A 26,902-nucleotide genomic window follows, 5' to 3' on the forward strand; every position below is an offset into this window, starting at 1 on the left:
GGTGCGTGCGTGCGTTTCCCAGACGTGGAGGACGAATAGGGCAATCCACCAAGAAATGTTCGGTACTGGCGCTGTACAGACAAAGATTTTTTTCCCTACGGCGAGTCCTCTCTTCCTGGGTCAGACGAGACCGATCCACTTGCATAGCCTCCTCGGCGGGAGGCACAGGCGTAGATCGCAAAGGATACTGTGGAAGAGGTGCCCAGAGATCAAGGTCTTTTTCCTGGCGGAGCTCCTGGTGTCTCTCAGAAAAACGAATGTCAATGCGGGTGGCCAAATGGATAAGTTCTTGCAGGTTGGCAGGAATCTCTCGTGCGGCCAGCACATCCTTGATGTTATTGGATAGGCCTTTTTTAAAGGTCGCGCAGAGAGCCTCGTTATTCCACGATAATTCATAAGCGAGAGTACGAAATTGGATGGCGTACTCGCCTACAGAAGAATTACCCTGGACCAGGTTCAGCAGGGCAGTCTCGGCAGAAGAAGCTCGGGCTGGTTCCTCGAAGACACTACGGACTTCAGCGAAGAAGGACTGGACTGTGGCTGTGGCAGGATCATTGCGGTCCCAGAGCTGTGTGGCCCAAGACAAGGCCTTTCCAGAAAGAAGACTCACTACGAACGCCACCTTAGACCGTTCTGTGGGAAATTGGTCCGACAACATCTCCATATGTAGGGAACATTGAGACAGAAAGCCACGGCAGAGTCTAGAGTCCCCAGCAAATTTGTCCGGCAGGGACAAGCGGAGGCTAGGAGCGGCCAGTCGCTGCGGAGGAGGTGCAGGAGCTGGTGGAGGAGATGGTTGCTGCTGTAGCAGTGGCAGAAGTTGCTGTGACGTGGCGGTCAACTGCGACAGCTGCTGTCCTTTGCTGCGATTGCTGAGCGACCACCGTGGATAGGTCAGCGAGACTCGGCAGCGGCACCTCAGCGGGATCCATGGCCGGATCTACTGTCACGATTCGGCTAGCTGGATGTGGATCCTCTGTGTCAGCGAGGGATTGGCGTGGGCCGTGTCGGTGGACCGGTTCTAAGATGCTACTGGTATTCACCAGAGCCCGCCGCAAAGCGGGATGGTCTTGCTGTGGCAGTAGCAACCAGGTCGTATCCACCGGCAACGGCTCAACCTCGCTGACTGCTGAGAAGGCGTGGGACAGAAGGACTAGGCAGAGGCAAGGTCAGACGTAGCAGAAGGTTGGGGCAGGCGGCAAGGTTCGTAGTCAAATGGAATAGCAGAAGGTCTGGAACACAGGCTTTGGACAACACTAAACGCTTTCACTGGCACAAGGCAACAAGATCCGGCAGGGAAGTGCAGGGGAAGTGAGGTAATATAGCCAGGGAGCAGGTGGAAGCTAATTAGGCTGATTGGGCCAGGCACCAATCACTGGTGCACTGGCCCTTTAAATCTTAGAGAGCTGGCGCGCGCGCGCCCTAAGGAGCGGAGCCGCGCGCGCCAGGACATGACAGCCGGGGGCCGGGACAGGTGAGTGACTTGGGATGCAATTCGCGAGCGGGCGCGTCCCGCTATGCGAATCGCATCCCCGCCGGCAGTGTCAGTGCAGCGCTCCTGGTCAGCGGGTCTGACCGGGGCGCTGCAGAGAGTAAAACGCCGCGAGCGCTCCGGGGAGTAGCAGGGAGCGCTCGGCGTAACAGTATACTTACTTTGTAGTATTTTTTCCACACCTACCTAAAACTTTTTGGGAAGTATTCAACTTTATAGACATTTGCATGCATTGGTCTATAAATTCAGCCTGACCAATTTCAGCAGCAAACACAATGTTCGCTGTATCCATACAAAGCAATGCATTTACAATGTTACTCGATGTAAAAATGATGCTCAAGCATGAACAAATGCTTCATTTCTAATATCTATCTAATATTTATCTATCTTTGTATATTATGGTAATGTAGGGAAAATACATAGGAGCAGGTCAATTTATGAAGTTGAATGTATGCTACAACCTAGTATTGCATTGTATAACCATAAGCCTGTATAGTGTTTATTGGCTTTGTTATATGAGAATAGTCAATGATAATGCCAGTGACTGGGGTTTTCATCAGGTGTCTCATGGTCCCACAAGATCTGGCTTGTACCTGCTGTCTGTAACTTTTCCAAAACACACAATTATATTCTGGCTTTGGTATATGCTTCCAGCTATTTATCTACAAAATGTGGCAAAGTCACTTATTGTCATTGCTTGATAACATGACATAAAGCAGAGAGCAATGTGAGTGTGTAAAGGCTTTGGACAGTGCTGAGGAATATGTTGGCAGTGTTGTATATAAATAATGTATAAAAATAACTAAACACCACCATGGTGCCCAATATAAAAAATGTAAATATATGCACACAGCATGGCAAAGTGTAGAAAACAGGTCATTAGGAATTTGCATTTCTAGTATCAATTATATTATTCTACACATACAACAAAGTAATCTGAGCCACTTAAAAATCTTATTGTATCTTATTGTAATAAATGACACTCCTATAGTCCCGTGTACAGCCAATAACAGGGTTTATAGGTGATGCTTCATTAGACAATAAATCTGAATATATCGTAGATTAACTGTAGAGCTGAAATGTCCTGCATGTTTGTTCATGGGACATTCATATATCACTACAACAGAAAGTATGCAGAACTGTCCCATGCCATCTACACTCTTTGGTCACCAGTACAGTGACCCCTCGACCTACGATGGCCCCGACATACGATAATTTCAAAATGCGCAGCAACATCAAGAAGGCAGCTGAAGGCAGCATCAACATCCGATGCTTTTTTATGTCGGGCCCATCGCATAAATGGCTATCCGGCAGCACAGACTGCTTCAGCTGCCACCGGATAGCTGTTTACGGTGCCCCGTGAGCTTCGGTGATGTCTCTTACCTGTCCTCGGGGCTCCGGCGCGTCCTTTTTGGGATCCTTTGCATTGTCGGCGCTCTCCATCGACATCATCACATCGCTGCGCACACCGTCCCGTCATCCAATAGGAGCGTCGTGCGTAGCGACGTGATGGCGGCAATGGAGAGAGAGGATGCCGGGGAAGCAGAGGCCTTGCCGAAGCGTCGGGGACACCTCGGGGACACGACGACAGCGATGGAAGGCGACATCCAGGGCAGCGATGACGAGCGGTGACGGTCCGGAGCGGCGGGGACAGGTGAGCACAACTTCCTCTAAAAGTGGTCTTCAACCTGCGGACCTCCAGATGTTGCAAAACTACAACCCCCAGCATGCCCGGACAGCCAACGGCTGTCCGGGCATGCTGGGTGTTGTAGTTTTGCAACATCTGGAGGTCCGCAGGTTATAGACCACTGTCCTATACTTTACATTGCACAGATCCCTCAACATGCGATGGTTTCAACAAACAATGATCCGTTTGGAACAGATTACCATCGTATGTTGAGGGACCACTGTATATCCAAATGTTTTCAAATCACTAAGACCCTTAGACTCAGTTTACTTTTAATTTTATGGAAACAAAGTTAGTCAGTATTTTTAGCCAAAAACCAGTAATGGAATTGACACACTATTACAGAAAGATTTGCACTTTTTTGTATTTTGGACCAACTCATGGCTTTAGCTAACAAGCCCTGTTTTGTTAGCCATTTTGATGTTGTATTCTGCTATAGAGTTTGAAACATTTTAGGGAAAACATTGCGAGAGAAACAGGACATTGCAGATTATAAATATACATTTTGGTGTCTTAAAAAGCAAAGCACTGAGTACAAATCCAGACTAGCATTTATTCGATAGTTATTCAATGGATGAAACACTATTGATACGGTTTTTGTTGGCTGTAATATTTTTTCTTTATTATCCATGAAATAAATGGCAAAAACAATATAAGCCAAAAGCTGAATCTATGAGCAGCAAGATAAAACACCATAACTTTTTTTTATATAAATTGCAGTTACTTTGTTTTGATGACTGTAAAGCAGGAATTGCCTTCCATGAGAAGTTTATTGAAATTGAAATGAAGGCATCATTGCAAAATCTATTTTTCTGCTTTTTTTCTATCATCACATGCAGGATTGTGATGTGATTCGACTATATCTATGTGCTAAATGGCATATCAGGAAGGAGAAAAGGAAGTTCCGGCTCCCAAGGCTGGGTAAAAAATCCAAGTTTATTTCTTCATGTTAAAATCCAGTGCATGAGCAAGAATAAAAGCATAGAAGAGGTAACACAACACAAAACGCATCGACGCGTTTCGACTTAACGCTAAGTCTTAATCTTGAATCTTAAAAAAATGATTAAGACTTAGCGTTAAGTCAAAACGCATCGGTGCGTTTTGTGTTGTGTTACCTCTTCTATGCTTTTATTCTTGCTCATGCACTGGATTTTAACATGAAGAAATAAACTTGGATTTTTTACCCAGCCTTGGGAGCCGGAACTTCCTTTTCTCCTTCCTGATTGCCTCACCTTAGGACTTGGCCTCAGAGATTATCCGAAGCTCCCGCTGGTCTAGGTGTATTGTGCCACGTTCCATATACCTTGGAGACAACCGGGTGAGCTGATAAACTTTTTCTTTCCATTGTTGCTAAATGGCATATAACCAAAATAATTTATTTTTAGAAATGATACCACCTAGGCAGTTCCAACACAACCATATACACTTTAGGGGGTTTACCATGTGGATGCAATGTTCCATACCAAGAGGTTTGGGGTGTAGATTTGGACCATTAATGTGAACAGAACCATATAGTGGATAAGATTTATGAACCAACTATCATCTATTTATATTAACTTCTAGCAAAATCATTTTTCCACCTAAAATGACAGCTAGGATGTACATGGTAAACAATGGGGAACACATTCAGCTGTCACGCTCTGCTTTATATTTTGTAACTTGTTAAATTCCATAGTCAGTAAAGACTGCAACATTTATATTTACTGCAAGCACCATATGAAATGAGTCTGGAACAACAATAATATAGTAATTTGCTACCGTATTATAAGACAAAGGCCATTTTACATTTAAAATATTAAATATCTTTACTTCAATAACAAAAAATGAGTTTATCAAGAGTAAAGTTAGTCAACTTGATTCGATTCAACAGACTTGGCATTTGCAGCAAATAAAAGTGATTTTCACTTTGTAGAATCAATGACGAATATCATTTGTAAAGTTTTAATGTATTTTGAAAGCTTGCTATCCATCTTGTTAATAGTGGGATTTTAACTCTGCTCTTTCTAGATTCTCTCAGTGGCACATACTGTAGACACAATTTTGCCACTTACCTCAAAGGATGTCTTCTATTGAAAACCATGAAGCATGTCAATGGTTAACACCATGAATATTTATTTGGGAAGTCACCTGTATTATTATCATCAACTTTCTATTTCTGTTTGTAAATGTGGTAATAAAAAGTCCCAAAAATATTACATGAAATAATAAAACTAAAAATTGAAAACTATATACTACAAGATCTTTGTGATACATTTACTTAGTTTTATAACTTTTGTATTTACAGAGTGAAATTCTACCTTAAAGGGGTACTCTGCCACTAGAAATCTTCTGCCCTATCCAAAGCATAGAGGATAAGATGTCTGATCGTGGGGGTCCCGCCACCATCTCGGCTGCGGCACCCTAGACATCCTGTGCATGGAGCAAACTTTGCAGATGACCGGCGATGCGAGTTGGAGGCTCATGACTCATGAACACGCCCCGCTTGTGATGTCACGGTCACGCCCCCTCAATGCAAGTCTATGGGAGGGGGCGTGTCAGCCGTCACGCCCCCTCCCATTGACTTGCTTTGAGGGAGTGTGGCCATAACGTCACAAGCGGGGCGTGTCCATGACGTCAGCAGCCTCCGGCGCTGCACACAAAGCTCTTAACGAATGCTGTGTGCAGAAGGGATTGGATAGGGGATAAGATGTCTAGGGGTGGAGTACCCCTTTAACCTAAAGGTGAAGCTACACTTTCTGCAGATTCTCTGCTGTGGAAATGCATGTTTTCCCACCATTTCCTCTACAGATGAAAATCTTTGCCATCGCCAAATCCTACAGCTTTTGATACTAATGTCAGAAAATTACCATTGTGAATAGCTACTATGCATGTTTTGTTTTGATTAAACTCTTTGACCTTCATTGGACTTTAGCATGTGAACACAGCCTTAAAGAGTACCTATCATTTGGAAAAACTTTTGACATGTTCCTGCGACATGTCAAAAGTTTTAATCGGCAGGAATCTGAGTGTTCAGACCTCCTCAGTCAGGAGAATGAGCCGGGAGAAGTCTGTACACGCTCATAGACTTACAGTGTAAGTTTGTCTGAATCACTGAGTGCAAACACTGGGTGGTGGTCTAAATGCTCAACCCCCCCCCCCCGGATCCAAACTTTTGACATGTTGCTAGGACATGTCAAAAGAATTTCCAAACAACAGTGGCCATTTAATAATGAGGATGTTCTGCATAGAAATATCAATAACAAATACATCTAATATACCCTAAATCTGACAAAAACTTCACGTAGTAAAACTTTTAGACAACTATCTGCAGTAGTGTGCATGTTTTATTAGTTACCCTGTTTTGGTGCTGCTTACATGTTTATTACACTGAACAGGGAGCAATGCCCCCTTCTTCTGTGTGATAATAACAATTAACATGCTGTCTCATCCAAGGTCAAGATTAATTCTTCTGTACGATCCGTACCGGAAATATCTAGATTTGTGAAGATTGTGGGTCATGAAACATCAACAGCACTTCTTTTATAGCTCTATTTATTTAATCACTAGGAAAGCTTTTTGGAACACTTGAAATGGCACAAATCCAAATTAGAACTTAACAGCAAATCATAGAAGCAGAGTACTTAACAATGGCATGCCGAAATGAGATGTAGCAGGCAGGTAAGATGCTGTTCCTGTAAATGCTCTATAAATAACGCAAAAGACAGCTTCATAAAAAATTACTGCTACACTTGTGAATAATTTTAAAAACAAACCATGTAAACATAGTGATATCTGTGTAAATGTTCAGTCTTTTTGGCCTACTTAAAGTGTACCTGTTGTTAAGAAAAACTTTTGATATGATGTAGATAATACTATTATATGTATATTTGTAATTGATAGTATAATTTATAGTATATTTTTGGGTGAAAAAATGCTGTCCGTGCAGCTATTGCCTGTGTGTCTCTATCTGGAGACCAAATACAGGAAGTGAGGGCAGGAAAAGCAGGGTTTTGTGCTGGGGCCTGGCTTGTCAATCATCCTGATGTGTCAGCCGGGAGTGTGTTCCAGAGCCTCATTGCATAGAGCCCTGCATAGAGCCCTGCTTGTCCTCACTGCACAGAGACCTGCTTTTTCCCACTGCACAGAGCCCTGCTTGTTCTCACTGCACAGAGCCCTGCTTGTCCTCACTGCACAGAACCCTGCTTGTCCTCACTGCACAGAGCCCTGCTTGTCCTCAGTGTACAGAGCTGTGCTTGTACTCAGTGCACAGAGCCCTGCTTGTCCTCAATGCAAAGAGCCCTGCTTGTCCTCAGTACACAGAGCCCTACTTGTACTCAGTGTATAGAGCCCTGCTTGTCCTCACTGCACAGAGCCCTGCTTGTCCTCAGTGTACAGAGCTCTGCTTGTCCTCAGTGCACAGAGCCCTGCTTGTCCTCAATGCAAAGAGCCCTGCTTGTCCTCAGTATACAGAGCCCTACTTGTCCTCAGTGTATAGAGCCCTGCTTGTCCTCAGTGTACAGAGCCCTGCCTGTCCTCAGTGTACAGAGCCCTGCTTGTCCTCAGTGTACAGAGCCTTGCTTGTCCTCGGTGTAAAGAGCCCTGCTTGTCCTCAGTGTACAGAGCCTGCTTGTCCTCGGTGTACAGAGCCCTGCTTGTCCTCAGTGTACAGAGCCTGCTTGTCCTCAGTGCACAGAGCACTGCTTGTCCTCAGTGCACAGAGCCCTGCTTGTCCTCAGTGTACAGAGCCCTGCTTGTCCTCAGTGCACAGAGCCCTGCTTGTCTTCAGTGTACTGAGCCCTGCTTGTCCTCAGTGTGCAGAGCCCTGCTTGTCCTCAGTGTACAGAGCCCTGCTTGTCCTCAGTGCACAGAGCCCTGCTTGTCCCCAGTCTATAGAACCCTGCTTGTCCTCAGTGTACAGAGCCCTGCTTGCCCCCTGTCAGCTGTCACTCCCCCTCCCATAGGCTTGCATTCAGGGGGTGGAGCGTGATGTCACACGGGGGCGGGGCCGTGAAGTCACAATGCTCTGGCCCCCTTGATCGCCAGTAATCAGACACGGAGTGAACTTGCTCCGGGGACTGATTCTAACGGGGTGCTGCATGCAAGATAGGGGATAAGATGTCTTAGCGCCGGAGTACCCCTTTAAGGACACAGGGCCCTGATGTACTGGTTCGTAAGGACTTAGGGCGTACCTGTACATCCTGAGTCCCGCTATCGGGGTTTAAACTGTTCTCATGAGCGGAGAATGGGTTAAACCCTGTGGGTCAATCGGGCCAATGCCTTGCATTAACCCTTTAGACGCCGCAACTAAAGTTGATTGTGGTGTCTAAAGTGAAATTAAAATTATCCCAGCAGCTCAAAGGAGCTGATCGGGACTATTGCGACACGATCGAGATGTCCTGATAAGCTTACTAGACTACAGGAGGCTAATCTACTGCCTCCTCGTCATCTGATCGGCGATCTACTGCTCCATGTCTCCTTAGCAGGCAGAGGCCGAAAACACTGACCAGTCCTATGCTATGACAAAGCAGTAATCAGTGTATGCAATCAGTATATTGCATGGTATAGCCCCCTGTGGGGGATAAAAAAAAAAAGTGTTAAAAAAAGAGAATACACCCCCCTTTTCCTATTTTTTAAATAAAATAATGTAATAAAAAAATAAAATAACCATATGTGGTACCGCCACATGCGTAAATGTCCGAAGTATTAAAATACTGTATAAGGTTAGCTATAGGTTAGGTCAATGGTGTACATGAATAAAAATACCAAAGTCCAAAATTGTGAATTTTTGGTCTCTTCATATACCATAAAAATATTAATAAAAAGTGGTCAATAAGTCCCATCAAAACAAAAATGTTACCAATAAAAACTACAGACTATGGTGCAAAAAAAATGAGCCCTCATATAGCCCTGTATGTGGAAAAATAAAAAAGTGATAGGGGTCAGACATTTTCTGACGATATCCCTGTAACCATATGGACTTACAGAATAAAGATAATGTTTCATTTTTACCGAAAAGTGCACTGTGTAGAAACGTAAGCCCTAAAAATTAGCAAAATGGAGTTCATTTCATCCCGCAAATAATTTTTTTTGTTTCACCGCACATTATGTTATAAAATAAGTAATGTCATTACAAAGTACAATTGGTGACACAAAAAAAGCCCTTATATGGGTCTGCAGGTGCAAAATTTTACGCATTATAATTTTAGAAGGCGATGAGGAAAAAACGAAAGTGCAAAAACGAAGAATGTTTTGAGTCCTTAAGGTGAAAATGGGCTTAGTCCTTATGGGGAAATTGCGATGGTCCCCAGTGGTGGGATGCCCGCGATCAAACATCTTATCCCCTATCCAAAGGTTAGGGGATAAGATTGCAAAATTTTTCACTGTATAAAGCGACATACCCTTGTTATAAAAACCAATCTCCCCCAAACACAAAGTGCTTCCATCCACAAAATAGCAAGAGATAGAAGAGCATGGGATCAGAAACATCCATCGTCAATGTCCATTGCAACCTATTGCACTACTTTTCTGGACATTTAGGACCTTTGCATGTGACTCTAGAATTGTAGACATCTATGAAACTAGCAGTATGTAAAGCGTGTTTACATAAAGGTTACATGCCCCTCCATCTCTGCCATTTTATGGATAGCGGGAACGTATGGTTGGGAAGGAAAAGCTTTGCTAACAAACAAGAGATATTGGCTTTAAAGTGTGAAAACAGACAATATATATATATATATATATATATATATATATATATATATATATATATATATGTGTGTGTGTAGGTTGCCTATAATGATGTAAGCTCCTTTGTTAACATTAAACCTATAACTGCCAGTAATGTGAATATAACTTTCAAACACGTAGCACCAACATTTCAATTGACTTGAGTAGACAGCTATTAGATACACCCATTTTTTACAACCAGTACAGTATAAAAGAGCATTTGTGGGAAACTGTAAATTCTATACTGAGGTGATAGATGCATTTTAAAGGAATATAATGGACTTTTCACATTTTAATGTGTTGTTTTCTATCAATGGAGGTCTTGGTTTATCAATTGTAAACATATGGGCTTGTTGTGGTTTATTTTTTAGATACTTGGATTAATCTTCCCACTATTGAAACTTTCTGGTTTTCTATTTTCTGCTTTATAAACGTTCACTGAAATGTATTGCAACCACAACACGGTTCATGCCTCATCTGTGAAGACTTTTACCTGTATAGTTGTTTTGGAAATTTTTTTCATTTTTCCACTTCTAAAACTGTAATGGCGGATGTCCTTTCATAAAGTAGCTTACTGATGTGTTATAGATTGCACGGATTAGCCAAATAAAGGTCAATTTGGTAATCTAACTAAATGTTTGCCCTTGCCAAGTTTTGGTGATTATCTGCATTGGTTTTTACCTTTGATTTTTATACATTTTACGACGATAATATGAACAGAGAAGCAGGTGTAGTTTTTTTTCCCCATATTGACAATAGTATATTTTGGTCATTCCTTATAATGTGCATACCAGCTTGTTTTTAAAATGAATGGATTCGTTTGTGCTGTGTACACAAGCCTAAGACAGTTTCCAAATGTGTGTAGAAAAGGGGGCACCAAAGGTATCCTAATTAATGGTATTCTTCATTTTGGTAAAAAACAATGTGCCTTAGCTATGAGGAAGAAAAAGTATCTAGCGTGAGCTGTGACATCTGATGTACTTTGCATTATTTTCTATTTTACTACTATTTCTTTAGTCAAAGTACCTCTCATGATCTTGATAAATTCTATAATCCTCCCATTTCACTCCCCCCATCATAATAAACCACCACCTGTCTTTATTTTTATAATTTTTTACCTTTATATTGTTTTGTATCTTCTGCTCAGTCTCAGTCAGCTCCACAGACTGTGAAGGGGATTTCACAGCAGGCGTGACATCATCTGAAGCCACACAGGGGAGAACTTCTTATATCATTCTGCTATACACAGCCGAGAGCAGCATAGTGTGAGATGAGTTGTGATTGGCTAAGGCCGCACACCCTCCCTCAGCACTCTGAACTCTACTGTACACTCTATACACTGTGTTGAGGTCCCACATGCATTTCCTGACTTTTGTCTCTGCCAGGCTGCTACAAGAGACAACCTGCAAGCAGGACTGCAGGCAGGACCAGAAGGAGGACCCATGGTAGTTAAACTGTAATTGGGTTAACTTAACACATAAAGTTACACATTTTTATTAAGAAGTATATTAGAAAGATAATTCAAATAGGCTAATCTATAATATATACATTTTTATTACTAATGACAGGTACCATTTAATGCAGTGGCCCCAAAATGTGGTCCTGCGGCTGCTGTAAAACTACAACTCCCAACATCCTAGGAGTTGTAGTTTTGCACCACTTGGAGATCCACAGTTTGGAGACTATTGCTTTAAAGTATTTGCTATAAAGGGGTACTACCATGCTGATGATGTATCCCCTATCTAAAGGATACGGGATAAGTTGCCTGATCGCACGGGGTCCCGCCGTTTGAGACCCCCGCGATCTCACACGCAGCACCCTGCTCTCATCAGGCCCCGGAGTGAACATCGCTCCGGGTCTGATGACTGCCGATCACAGAGCTGGAGTATCGTGATGTCATGGCTCCACCCCCATGTGACGTCACGCTCCGCCCCCTCAATGTAAGTCTATGGCAGGGGGCGAGACAGTTGTCTCATCCCCTGCCATAGACTTGCATTGAGGGGCAGAGCGTGACATCACACGGTGCGGAGCTGTGACATCATGATCCCTGGCCCCGTCATCAGACCCGGAGCAGATGTTCGCTCCTGGGCCTGATGAGAGCGGGGTGCTGCGTGCGAGATTGCGGGGGACCCCAGAGGCGGGACCCCGCGTGATCAGGCAACTTATCCCCTATCCTTTAGATAGAGGATAATTTGTCAGCACGGTAGTACCCCTTTAAAGTTAGACTTTCTTCAACTAACAAATGCTTAGTGATATGAAAGGCCGGTTGTAATGATCTGATGCACAGAATTCACACAACTGGTGAGGAGGAAGCCGTACTGTATCAGAGAGAAATCATGTACTAGGCAGCAATGTCTTGTAAAATGCTGCTACATTGGCATTTACCAGTTGTGTCATTGACTTTCTCCTTCACTTACAATGACCAATTTTCGGTATGATCTCACAGAAAAAAGCGAATGTGAACAGTGGTGTGCCATTGACCTTTTTAACAATTTCCCTTTCCTTGACAACAACATTATCTATTTAACGTTCTGGTAAGCCTTGCTGCACTTAGGACCCCAGGCAAAATTCGCAATTACCTTTTCAGTAAGTAAAATTAGCCAACTGCAAAATATGTGAATAACTGAAGACAAAAAAATCCAAACCCAAAAGGAAAACTCCTGGATCGCAGGATACAAAACCTCTGATTCTAAACCCCTCTACTTGCAATGTAATTATATATTAAATATCAATTCATTACTGTTTTAAAACAATTATGGTTCCAAAAGACATGTGTTTTAAAAAGACAGCTTGCAGTCCACCTGTATGTGTATCTTACTCTCAAAATAACAAGCGTCTTCAGAACACGACACTATATGGACTTGCTGATGATAAATACAAATTAACCCTTTGCTTTTGAGAATTTAAGGGAGGCAAAGGGTTAATTCATTTTCCGTGTTATTTGGACCCTCGGCTGTATATAAGGTAAACATACAGGTAGACTGCAAGCTGAATTTTTAACACACATTTCTTTTTTAAAACCCTAACTGTTTTAACACCTTAAGGACACCATTTTTTGTGGAAAAACTCCAAAATATTGTGTAAAATATGAAAATTTCTGGCTTTTTTAAAAATTAATTTTTATGGAATTCACTGTAGGGTAAAAATGATGTTATTTATATTCTGTGGGTGGGTACAACTATGGCGATACCCAATTTATATAGCTTTATGTTCTTTTCCCTTTTCTCAACAAAATCCTTTTTTTCCCTTTTTGTGTTGTCATGTTCTAACAGCCATACTTTTTTTTATTTTTCATCCAACGCCATTGTGTGAGGGCTTATTTTTTGTGGGACAAGCTGTACTTTTTACTGATACCATTTTTGTGATTCATGCTACCTTTTGATCTTTTTTATTCCACGTTTTAGTCCAAAATTAGCATTTTTTTGTTGTGGTTTTTTGAATGGTTTTCACTTTGCAGGATAGATACAATTATCAATTTATTTACAAGTCATTGTGGTCGTGGCAATACCTATTATGTATAGGTTTGGGCGTTTTTTTTGTTTTTTTTGGGGGGGGGGAGGTGATAATATATGGTTTTATTGGGAAAGGGGTATTTTTTTTATACTTTATTAATTATTTAAAACATTTTTATTGTTTAACTTTTCACTTTTTACCTGTTATACAATGCTGCATTATGTCTGTACTGCAGCACAGTATAACTGTCAGTGTACACTGACATGCAACCTGTGCTATCCAGCCTATGGCAGACAGGAGGCCATCAGCTAGCCTCCTGCTGCCATGGAAACCAATGGGATCCCACGATCGCATTGCAGGATCGCCATTGGTGGACAGGGGTTGCCCGCTCCTCCTGTCAACCCCATAGATTCCGTGATCAGGACTGATCACGGCATCTATGGGGTTAATGCTGCCGAGACTGGCACAATCCCGGTCTCAGCAGCTGTGATTGACAGCTGGGTCGCACCAGCGATCTCTTGCAGTTTATCGTGATGAGCAAGAGATCGCTAGGATGTATGCATACGTCCAGTTGTGCTACCTAGCTAGAAACTGGGACATATGCATACGTCCTGGGGCGGGAAGGGGTTACACATACAAAGATAAGTAATGTTTTAATATTAGTTACATTTAGACAGGAGGGCTTAGGATTAGGGGTTTGTACCCCACAAACCAGGAGTTTTCCTTCTGTAAACCCGGGGTTAAGCTCTATTATGGGCTGTTGTATATTATAACTTAAAACAGGTCACATATTAAACAGATACTATAAGAATACTTATACCAGTACTGGAAAATATTGGTTTCTTGTGAATGCTGCAGCTTGAAGTAGCAGGATTACAGTGAGGTTCCAATGCTTGGTTCCTTGAGAGTCATTTATAGAAACAAGTCAGCCTCCAAATATATACAGTAGACCAGGTGCACAGATAGTGACACCTAAATAAACTCTTGTTTCCATGTAGTATATTCATTTCTACTCTTAAAGGATTTGTCTATTTTTAACCATGCTCAGTGTAAAAATAAAGCAAAAACATGCAATCACTGGCTGGAGCAGGTCACTTAGAGGTGAGCAGGAAATGCTGAGCATTGAGGAATGGCACAGTTGGAACTGCATCGGCAGCAAGTGAATACATTTTATATCCAACCCTGAGCATGTTTAGCAATATATATAATTCTCAGGGCAACCCCTTTAGCCCCTTGGGGACAGAGCCCATTATAACCCTAAGGATGGGAGCATTTTTTACAAATCTGACCTCTATCACTTTATGTATTAATAACTTTGAGATACTTTTATTTGTAAATTTGATTCCGAGATAGTTCTTTTGTGACATATTCTACTTTATGTTAATGGTTAATTTACGTCTTGATGAAAAATTCCAAAATTTCAGGAATTTTTTTTGCATTTTTCTAACTTTGAAGCACTCTGCTTGTAAGAAAAAGGGACATGTCAAATAAATTACATATTTATTCACATATACAATATGTCTTCTTTATGTTGGCATCATAAAGTTGACATGTTTTTACTTTTTGAAGACCTCAGAGGGCTTCAAAGTATAGCAGCAATTTTCCAATTTTTCCCAAAAATTTATAAATCAGAATTTTTCAGAGACAGGTTAAGTTTAGAAGTGAATTTGAGGGTCTTTCTGTTGGAAATCCCCTATAATGGACCCCATTATGAAAACTGCACCCCTCAAATATTCAAAAATTGTGTTAACCCTTTAGGTGTTTCACAGAAATAGCAGCAAAATGGAGGAGAAAAATCTAAATCTCCATTTTTTACACTAAAATTTTATTGAAGCCCCATGTTTTTTCATTTTTACAAGGGGTAAAAGGTAAAAAGGCCCCCCAAAACTTGTAATTAATTTTTTCTCGAGTAAGGGAAGGAGCGACAATGGCATTTTGGAGAGCAATTTTTGCTGAAATGGTTTTTGGGGGGTATGTCCCATTTAGGAAGCCTGCATGATGCCAGAACAGTAAAAAAAAACAAAAAAAAAAAACACATGGCATAATATTTTGGAAACTACACCCCTCAAGGAACGTAGCAAGGGGTATAGTGAGCCCTAACACCCCACAGGTGATTGGCGAACTTTAGTTAAAGTGTGACATGAAAATGAAAAATTTGATTTTTAACACTAAAATGCTGGTGTTACCCCAAACTTTTCCTTTTCACAAGGGGTAATAGAAGAAAATGCCCCCCAAAATTTGTAACCCCCTTTCTCTCGAGTAAGGAAATACCTCACTAGAGGGCTCAGAAGGGAAGGAGCGACATTGGGCTTTTGGAGAGCGAATTTAGCTGAAATGGTTTTGGGGGGGCATGTCGTATTTAGGAAGCCCCCATGATGCCAGAACAGTAAAAATAAAACACATGGCATAATATTTTGGAAACTATACCCCTCAAGGAACATGGCAAGGGGTACAGTGAGCCTTAACACCCCACAGGTGATTGATGAACCTTTGTTAAATTTGGATGTAAAAATAAAAACATTTTCAGTAAAATGCTGGTGTTACTCCAAATTTTTCATTTTCACAAGGGATAATAGGAAAAAAAAGCCCCCCAAAATTTGTAACCACATATCTTTTGAGTATGAAAATACCCCATATGTGGATGTAAAGTGCTCTGCGGGTTAACTACAATGCTCAGAAGAGGAGGAGCACCATTGGGTTTTTGGAGAGAGAATTTGGTTGGAATGGAAGTTGGGGGCCATATGCATTTACAAAGCCCCCATGGTGCCAGAACAGTGGACCCCCCACATGTGACATTTTGGAAACTACACCCCCACAGAATTTAATAAGGGGTGTAGTGAGCATTTACAACCCACTGGCATTTGACAGATCTTTGGAACAGTAGGCTGTGCAAATGAAAAATTAAATTTTTATCATTATTACGGACGACTGTTCAAAAAATCTGTCAGACACCTGTGGGGCGTAAATGCTCACTGTTACCCTTATTACATTCCGTGAGGGGTGTAGTTTCCAAAATGGGGTCACATGTGGGTGGGGTTTTTTTGCGTTTATGTCATACCCGCTGTAACGATCAGCAACCTCTGTGCAACCAATTTAGGCCTCAAATGTACATGGCGCTCTCTCACTCCTGAGCCATGTAGTTCATCCACAGAGCATTTTACGTCCACATATGGGGTATTTCCATACTCAGGAGAAATTGCATTAGACATTTTGTGGGGCCTTTTTCTCCTTTTACCTCTTGTGAAAATGAAAAGTATAGGACAAGACCAGCATGTTAGTGTACATTTTTTAAAACTAACTTGCTGGTGTAGCCCCCAACTTTACCTTTTTATAAGGGGTAAAAGGAGAAAAAGCCCCCCAAAATTTGTAACGCAATTTCTCTTGAGTACGGAAATACCCCATATGTGGCCCTTAACTGTTGCCTTGAAATACGACAAGTGAGAGAGCGCCATGCGCATTTGAGGCCTAAGTTAGGAATTTGCAATAGGGGTAGACCCGGATACAAGGATGGGGCTTGTCTCTATCAAAACCCTACAGCAGTGTTTCCCAAACAGGGTGCCTCCAGCTGTTGCAAGACTCCCAGCATGCCAGGACAGTCAATGGCTGTCCAGCAATACTGGGAGTTGTTGTTTTGCAACAGCTGAAGGCTCCATTTAGGAAGCACTGCCACATGAGACATTTTTCATATTTATTGGGGGGGGGACGTGTAAGGGGGTGTATATGTGTATGTAGTGTTTTACCCTTTATTATGTGTTAGTGTAGTGTAGTGTTTTTAGGGTACATTCGCACAGTGAGTTTTCCGCTGGGAGTTTGAGCTGCGGTGGAAAATTTGCTGCAGCTCAAACTTGAAGAAGGAAACCCACTGTAAACCCCCGCCCGTATGAATGTACTCTGTACATTCACATGGGGGGGAGGGCGCCCCAAACCTTCAGCTGGTGCAAAACTACAACTCCTAGCATGCACTGACAGACCATACATGCTGGGAATTGTAGTTTTGCAACAGCTGTAGGCACAATGAGTTAGGAAACAGCCTCTAGCTCAGTGAATGCAACCCGTGTGCCTCCAGCTGTTGCAAAACTACAACTCCCAGCATGTACGGTCCGCACTTTCAAGCATGCCTCCTGTTGCTGCCACCGCCGCTCCCATGCCATCGCCACCACCACTGCTCCCATGCCGCCAGTAAGCCACCGGCCATGTCCCCCCTGCTCTGCCCGGACTTCGATAGGTGGGCAGAGCGGGGAAAATTTACTTTAACCTCCCCGCCCCCAACTGCCATTGGTCGGTCAGTCCTGATCGACCAATGGCAGGGGATAGGAGGAGGTGGCACCCCTGCCACCTCGCTCCTATCCTTTAGAATGGTCGGAGCTGTCTGTGTGACAGCTCTGATCACTCTTATTTTCCGGGCGATCAGATCACCAGTGAAGCGATTGGCCAAGAATCGCTGCAAATTGAATTGAGTTGACCGGCGATTTGTGGCGATCGTCGAAAAGGGGGTGGGGGTCTCAGGACCCCCCAGGCATTTGCACGGGATGCTTGCTGATAGATGTCAGCAGTCATCCCGGTCCGATCACCGCCCGGCGAGCTGTGGTTATCGGAAATACAAAATTAAGTACCAGGACGTGAGGGCGTACCTGTGCACCCTCCTTCCCCAACACGTTAAAGGAGTATTCTAGGATTTTTTTTTTGCCTATGCTACAGGGGCTGTAAAGTTAGTGAAATTTATAATATAGTGTATGTACCTGTGTTTGATGGCTGGTACCGCAATTCGTGTGTGATCTTTGCCCTGATGTATATTTTTAACAGCATACAAAATAAGTGTCATCTCAGGTTTTCCCAGGTTGCAGTGGGTCCCAAGACATTACATCACTTTTCAGGGATTTAAAGGGAGCCTGTCTGCTTCAATGGGTGGAGCGACTACTGGGTGTGGGGGGAAGATCATTCTCCACAGGGCTGCAGGGAATTTTCACAGATGTGTTTCAATGTTTGGGGTGGCTGATGTGTGAGAGGGAGAAAAGTGAACTCACACAAACAAGGGATCCTGGAACTTGTTATTTGAGGGAAGGAACTCCAACAGGAAATAGTAATTTCACAAATAAAAAAAATCTGCGTTATGGTGGACTAACAACACAGCCATTTAGCCCCAAGGCAAGCACAAATCTAAGCATGTCCATTACTGTCTGATAGGTAAGTACTAAAATCAGCTTATTGGGGATAATCCCTTTACGTATAATACACTGGTGATCATTAGAATTGGTTATTCCAGCTACCTTTATTAATTCATGATGTTTTCAGATTTGTCTCTTCCTTTATGCAACCACTGCTAACAATGTTAGGAACCCACTTTCTCAAAATCAGTGGGTTTCCAGAGGACGTACACCAGGTGTCAGACATTTATGGCATATCATGTAACCTCTCTTGTATACCCATAAACTTCCAAGATGCTAAATAAATTCATTTTAAATGAGTGAATTTTCCATGATTAAAGGTCATAATTCTAGATTATATGGATTGAGCCTGGAACTATATATCTTGGATACCACACACTGTATTTTAAGCACATATAATTAATTGTAAGTGCCAAATGTAATGCTATAATTAAAAAATGTCATTGTAGCATATGTAAGATAGAACTAAATTACATTTCCCTAACATAGCGTATCACACTGACTATTCACCCTTCTGACTCTCATTATGTGATTATAAATATTTAAACACTGCTAGGAAGAATGCTAGTTTTATTTTAGAGCATTCTCTACCAAGACTCTTGTGTAAAGCTAGAAAACTAATTGAATTCATACTCGGCATTATGGAGGCGACTTTCATTGTAAAATGGAAAAGTTGTGAGGGTTTTCATGTTGATACAATTTTAGATTTCATGAAAGACTAAACCAGTAGTTAATTGTTTATTGTAGGGATACAATAGAAATATGAGAAATTGCTGTAGAAGCATTATAGAACTATTCTATGTGACTAGACAACACTTTTTGTTCCCCTTCTTATTGCTAATGAAAAAGATTCTGGTATAATTCTTTTAGTGCCTGAAGTGAAGATGAGAAGTTATTTTTTTCATTATATTTTATGACAATCTATTCCATAATGATAAATGTTAAGGGTAAATAACAATGTTAAAGGGAGATATGTGTAAATTGTATATATGTTTGCATATAGTATATAAATAATATACGGTATATAAAATGGCCTATTCAAGACTCTCTTCAGAGACAGTATTGTTTGCAAGTGAAGGGTGGGGAAGTTGTCAAAGAATTAGGGCCATTTTTATTTGTTCTTGCCTTTTGTATGTTCTTGCCTTTTGCTGAGACATTGTCCAGCAAAAGTAACAACCTTTGCATAGTGTCAAAAAGTATAATAAAGCAACATACTAATATAATGTTATTAGCTATAGTGGACAGATCTTTCCATATTAGCTCTTCTCTCCACTTTAAAGCTGCCATCACATCACACTCTCTCCCATCCCTGCTTCCTCCTCTCTGTCTTTCGGCTTAGGACAAGACCATTGATATAAAAAGGGGAAGATATTAAGACAGCAGGAAGCTTTTCTTAGTTTCAGTCAGAACAGGCACACTGCAGATTTATCTGAGAAAAGTTTCCTTCTGCCTTAAAATTTAATGAGCAGTAATATGAGCTCCCCTTATCACGTCAATGGTCTGGTTTTCTGCAGACAGGAAGGGAGGGGGGAGCAAGGATGAGAGCAGACTGCTTTCAGAGAATGTGATGAAATGTTGAAGCAACAAGCCAGACAGCTCAGCTGATAATGGAAGATCTGTGCAGTATAGCTAATAACATTACATAGTTACATAGTTAGTATGGTTGAAAAAAGACATACGTCCATCAAGTTCAACCAGGGAATTGAAGGGAAGGGTGTAAGGGGATAAGGGGAAGGGATGTAGTTTTATAATTCTGCATAAGCATTAATGTTATTTTGTTCCAGGAATGTATCTAACCCTGTTTTAAAGCTATTAATTGTTCCTGCTGTGACCAGTTCCTGAGGTAGACTGTTCCATAAATTCACAGTTCTTATGGTAAAGAAGGCATGTCGCCCCTTTAGACTAAACCTTTTCTTCTCCAGACGGAGGGAGTGCCCCCTCGTCCTTTGGGGGGGTTTAACCTGGAACAGTTTTTCTCCATATTTTTTGTATGGGCCATTTATATACTTATATACGTTTATCATATCCCCCCCTTAAACATCTCTTCTCAAGACTAAACAATTGTAACTCCTTTAATCGCTCCTCATAACTAAGATGTTCCATGCCCCATATTAGTTTAGTCACGCGTCTCTGCACCCTTTCCAGCTCCGCAGTGTCCCTTTTATGGACAGGCAACCAAAACTGAACAGCATATTCCAGGTGAGGCCGTACCAATGCTTTATAAAGGGGGAGTATTATGTCCCTGTCCCTTGAGTCCATACCTCTTTTGATACATGACAATATCCTGCTGGCTTTGGAAGCAGCAGCCTGACATTGCATGCTATTCTGAAGTCTGTGATCCACAAGTACACCCAGATCCTTCTCTACCAGTGACTCTGCCAGTTTAATCCCCCCTAAGACATACGACGCATGCATGTTATTAGTACCCAGATGCATAACTTTACATTTATCCACATTAAACCACATTTGCCAAGTGGATACCCAGACACTTAGTCTATCCAAGTCATCTTGTAATTTATGCACATCCTCTATAGACTGTACCGTGCTACAAAGCTTGGTGTCATCTGCAAAGATAGAAACAGAGCTGTTAAAGGGAACCAATCATCGGATTTTACCCTATATAACTCTTGGTAAAGTGTTATATAGGGTAAAATCTTTATTTTCACCATTCCCGGGGGATGCTCCTGCCCCCAGGGATGGTGAAGATATGAAGTTATAAACTAGTCACCGCCGCCGCCGTAAGTAGTCACCTGGGCGGGGAGCTCTTCTCCCCTACTCCCGTTCTTTGGCTGGGAGCAACGCCCCCTCCGCTTGATTGACGTGCAGCGTCATCGCTCTGCTCCGTCTGTTCAGTGAGCGGAACAATGACGCGGCCCATCAATCAAGCGGAGGGGGCGTCGCTGCCGGTCGAAGAACGGGAGTAGGGGAGAAGAGCTCCCCGCCCAGGTGACTACTTACGGCGGCGGCGGTGGCTAGTTTATAACTTCATATCTTCACCATCCCTGGGGGCAGGAGCATCCCCCGGGAATGGAGAAAACAAAGATTTTACCCTATATAACGCTTTACCAAGCGTTATATAGGGTAAAATCTGATGATTGGTTCCCTTTAATACCATCCTCTATATAATTGATAAATAAATTAAAAAACAACGGGCCCAGTACAGAACCTTGGGGTACACCACTAATAACCGTGGACCAATCAGAGTACGAATTATTGACCACCACTCTCTGGGTACGATCCATGAGCCAGTGTTCAATCCAGTTACAAACTAAAGTTTTCAAGCCCAAAGACCTTAACTTACCTGTCAGACGTCTATGAGGGACAGTATCAAACGCTTTAGAAAAATCCAGAAACACTATATCCACAGCCATTCCTCTGTCAAGGCTTCTACTCTTCATAAAAGCAAATTAGATTTGTTTGACAACTTCTATCCTTAGTAAACCCATGCTGGCTATCACTTATAATACAATTATCCCCTATGTATTCCTGTATGTAATCCCATATAAGTCTTCCAAACAATTTACCCACAATGCACGTTAAACTTACTGGTCTATAATTGTCTGGCGAAGACCTAGAGCCCTTCTTGAAGATTGGCACCCCATTCGCCTTGCGCCAGTCCCTTGGCACAATACCAGACACCAGAGAATCTCTAAATATCATGAACAAGGGTACAGATATTACTGAACTTACCTCTCTAAGAACTCTTGGGTATAGTCCATCCGGTCCTGGAGATTTGCTTACATTTACTTTACTTAACTTACCTTGTACCATTTCTACATTAAACCAGTTCAGTACATTACATGATGTGTTACCAGCACTGACCTGTCCCATGGCAGCTCCTCCTTCTTCCATAGTATATACAGAACTAAAGAACCCATTCAGTAGCTTCCCCTTCTCTTGATCACCCGTGACAACCTCCCCATTATCATTATTAATGGGTCCTACATGCTCTGTCCTTGTTTTTTTTTGTATTTATATATCTAAAAAAAATATTTAGGATTAGCTTTGCTTTCTTTTGCCACCTGTCTCTCATTTAGAATTTTTGCTGTTTTTATTACATTTTTACAGATTTTATTAAGCTCCTTGTACTGTTTAAATGTTATCGCTGACCCATCAGATTTGTATTTTTTGAAGGCAATTTTTGGGTTGTTTATTGCTCTTTTAACATCATTTGTCCGCCATGTAGGATTTAGTTTTAATCGTTTAGATTTGTTCCCCTTTGGTATATATTTAGCTGTATAGTTATTTAGAGTTGATTTAAAGATGTCCCATTTACCTTCTGTATCAGTATTTGAGAACACCTCCCCCCAGTCTATGTCCTGTAGTGCAGCTCTCAGCCCAGGGAAATTTGCCTTTTTAAAGTTATATGTTTTTGCCTTCCCCGTCTGTCTTTGTTTTCTACATTTTAAGTCAAAAGTAACTATATTGTGGTCGCTATTACCAAGGTTTTCCCGCACAGTTACATTACCAACCAGCTCTGCGTTGTTGGAAATGATCAGATCCAACAAGGCATCACTTCTTGATGGGTCCTCCACAAACTGGCCCATAAAATTATCCTGCAATACATTTAGGAATTGTCGCCCCTTTGTAGTTTTAGCCAGCCCCCGACCCCAATCTATATCTGAATAGTTAAAATCTCCCATTATTATCACTGTACTTGCCCGGGCAGCCCTCTCTATTTGTTTATGAAGCCGACCTTCTATCTTTTCAGTGATATTAGGGGGTCTGTAGATTACACCAAATATTATTTTTTCAGTATTTCCCTCCTTTTGTAATTCTACCCACAGTGATTCCACCTCCTCAGAATCATCACACACTATGGCATCGTTCACACTGACTTTCATACCACTTCTTACATACAGACAGACTCCACCACCTTTTCTGTTCATTCTATCCTTGCGAAACAATGTAAACCCCTGCAGATTAACAGCCCAGTCATGCGAGGAGTCCAGCCATGTCTCAGTGACCCCAACTATATCAATATGTTTCTTCAGTATCAAGGCCTCAAGCTCCCCCATTTTATTTGCTAGGCTTCTGGCATTTGTGAACATACACTTTATATTGTGAACATACACATTATATTAGTAAGTTGCTTTATTTTATTTTTAACAAAATACACAGCTTGTTGCTTTCAATGGACAACCCCTTTAAGCTAAGCCAATGGATGGCCTATGTATAAAGTTCCTCCTGTAGACTGTGTACGATGTGAATGCTATATTGATGTGATTTTGTGAGCTCTTCCTTCATTATTCCTACATTTTGATATATAAAGCCAAACAACAACAAAAAAAGTGATCCCTTGAGTAGAACTTTCAGATTGCTCAAAGGTGAGGTTCCTGTAAAAGAAAACACTCACTAGAAATAGTTGTGCAAAATGTGAATAAAATGTGATACAACTGCAGATGGCTACTCCTCCCCAAAATGCTCTATCCTAAGGGATAGCCGGGCGCTGCCACATTGAGATCCAGGGAATTAGATTCAACAAAGAAAAAAGTAAGGCATTCAATTTATTTATTATATATTTCATATTATTAGTATAGTATTTACAGAAAATGTAACTTGAAAAGTGGGTGGGATTTACAGAGAGTGGCTGAGCTCTAACAATTTATTAAATGTATAGCCAGAATACAGTGACTACTGTGTACTAATAGCATGCTTAGATTCTATTTTCATAGATTTCAGCTACAACAAACTCTTGTTTAAGAGTAGTGAATGAAACACCAGTCTTTATAAATGCAGGCATATATATATATATATATATATATATATATATATAATTTTTTTTTATTCTGAAGAAATAAAAAAAACAATTTAACACTCTCCCACCACCAGCAGCAGCACCTGACTCCAAATCCATCAAAAGAAGAAAAGGAAAATCCAAACAAATTTTAGATTTGTCCTACTATTTCACTACTAGTGTAGCATCAGACGTCCCGACCTTTCACAAATCACCCTCCCATGTGAACCATTAATTCTCATAATGTGGGAAAAATTGGGATGTCCAGCACTGGAGTCTCGGATAAAAGCTGTAAGAACACAATGCCAAGCGCCTAGTGGTTTATCCCGTTCCCGGCTAGCTCAGTGGGTGGATCGGACTGCCACAAGAAAGCGCGGCATCCTGATCAGCTGGGAGGACAGGGGGAGGTGTCTTACCTTCCTCTCTGCCGTCCGATTGGTGCCCCAGCTTTGCTAGGCTGAAGCAATGGAGCACCGATAACTCTGATCAATGCTCTCCTATGGAGAAGTATTGATCAGGGTATGCTAAAGATTTCATATTATATTCCTCTATGGGGACTAAAAAAAAAGTGTAAAAAAATAAATAAATACATTAACCCCTTCCCTAATAAAAGTTTAAGGCTATGTTTCCACTTGTTTTTTTTACTCTGCAGTTTTTGAGCCAAAGCCAGAAGTGTATTCAAAGGGAATGGGAAATATAAAGGAAGGACTTACACTTCTCCTCCCTTATGGATCCACTTCTGACTTTGGCTCAAAAACTGCGGTGGCAGTTTTAAAAAAAACTGTCAGAAAAAAACCCAAGTGGAAACTTAGCCTAAATCACCCCCCCAACCCCCCCCTGTTTCCCATTTTTCAAATAAAAAAAATAAAACCTAAACATGTGTGGTATTGCCACATGTGTAAATGTCCGAACTATTAAAATGTAATGTTAATAAACTGCACGGTCAAAGGCGCAAGCATAAAAAAATTCCAAAGTCCAGAAATGCGTATTTTTTGTCACTTCATATACTAGAAAAAAATGAATAAAATGTGATCAAAAGGTGCCATCAAAATAAAAATGGTGTCGATAAAAACTTCAGATCATGTCGCAAAAATGTAGCCCTATACATCCCTATATACGGAAAAATAAAAAAGTTATAAGGGTCAGAAGTAAACACTTTTAATCATACTAATTTTGGTTCATGTAGTTATCATTTTTTTAAAGTAGTAAAATAAAATAAAACCTAAATAAATTGTGTCTCCTTATAATCGTATGGTCCTACAGACTAAAGATAAGGTGTCATTTGTACTGAAAAGTTCACTGCGTAGAATTGGAAGCCTCCAAAATTGTATCATTGTCAGTTACACAACCCCTGTTAACACAATGTGATGTGCAGTCAATATTTTTTTGGGGCTGCTCAAAATTTGCTAATCACAGAAAGTTAAACAGATTTTACTTCTATTAAAAAAATCTTAATCCTTCCAATAGTTATCAGCTGCTGAAGTTGAGTTTTTCTTTTCTTTCTGACAACAGTGCTCTCTGCTGACACCTCTGCTTGTCTCAGGAACTGTCCAAAGCATTAGAGGTTTGCTATGGGGATTTGCTCTTACTCTGAACAGTTCCTGAGACAAGCAGAGGTGTCAGCAGAGAGCACTGTTGTCAGACAGAGAAGAACAACTCAACTTCAGCAGCTGATAACTACTGGAAGGATTAATATTTTTTTTAATAGAAGTAATTTACAAATCTTTTTAACTTTTTGGAGCCAGTTGATATATATATAAAAAAAAGTTTTTTCCTGGAATACCCCTTTAACTTCCTGCTTCCTGCAGAACGCCGTATATATGGCGGATGACACGATACCTTTGCGCATTCCGCCATATATATATATATATATATAAATATATATATATATATATATATGGCATTCATTAAATATGCGCTGATCAGACCACTCCCGCCTTACACCCCGGGACCCCATTTGATTAACCTGATCAGCTATTGGGTGTGCATGTGCGACGGAATCGTGTGCGGGGCGGGATTAGGAGGTCCAGCGGCAGGTGTCCGGAGGTCCGTTGGCAGGAGCGGCGGGTGTCCGGAGGTCTGGCGGCGGGTGTCCGGAGGTCCGGTGGTGGGTGTCCGGAAGTCCGGCGGTGGCGACGATGATGTCGTAAGCGGGTGAGTGCTTCCCCCTTACAATTTGGAAAACTGCAACTCCCAGCATGCCCAGACAGTCTGTGCATGCTGGGAGTTGTAGTTTTGCAACATCTGGAGAACCACAGTTTTGGAGACCACTGTGTAGTGGTCTCTAAACTATGGCCATCCATATGTTGGAAAACTACAACTCCCAGCATGTCCAGACAGCCAATGCCTGTCTGGGCATGTTGGGAGTTGTAGTTTTCCAGGCATTAGCTGTCTGGACATGCTGGAAGTTGTAGTTTTGCAACATCTGGAGGATCACAGTTTGGAGACCACTGTGTAGTGGTCTCTAAACTGTGGCCATCCATATGTTGGAATACTACAACTCACAGCATGCCCAAACAGCTAACGGCTGTCTGGGCATGCTGGGAGTTGTAGTTGTGCAACATCTGGAGGGCCACACCTTGGCCATCACTGGTCTGCTGCATGCCCCTAGCTTTTTATGGGGTGCAGTGGTTTTTTTACACTTTTTTTTTTGGGGGGGGGGG

The 26,902-nt window shown here is 41.7% G+C and overlaps 1 protein-coding gene across 10 annotated transcripts in view; it reads left to right on the top strand.

The window, feature by feature from the left end:
• Positions 1–26,902, top strand: part of MAGI2 (membrane associated guanylate kinase, WW and PDZ domain containing 2) — a 923,418-nt gene that overhangs the window by 325,162 nt on the left and 571,354 nt on the right. Inside the window, exon 1 of one of the 10 annotated variants that reach the window (XM_056573434.1) lies at positions 6,818–6,836. The exons of the other annotated variants lie outside the window; for them this stretch is intronic. The gene's annotated coding sequence lies outside the window, so the exon portion shown is untranslated. Of the gene's footprint in view, positions 1–6,817; positions 6,837–26,902 lie in introns of those variants that run through there. 10 annotated transcript variants of the gene reach the window in all.

The sequence above is a fragment of the Hyla sarda genome, chromosome 4, assembly GCF_029499605.1.
Source record: "Hyla sarda isolate aHylSar1 chromosome 4, aHylSar1.hap1, whole genome shotgun sequence".
Lineage (NCBI taxonomy): Eukaryota > Metazoa > Chordata > Amphibia > Anura > Hylidae > Hyla > Hyla sarda.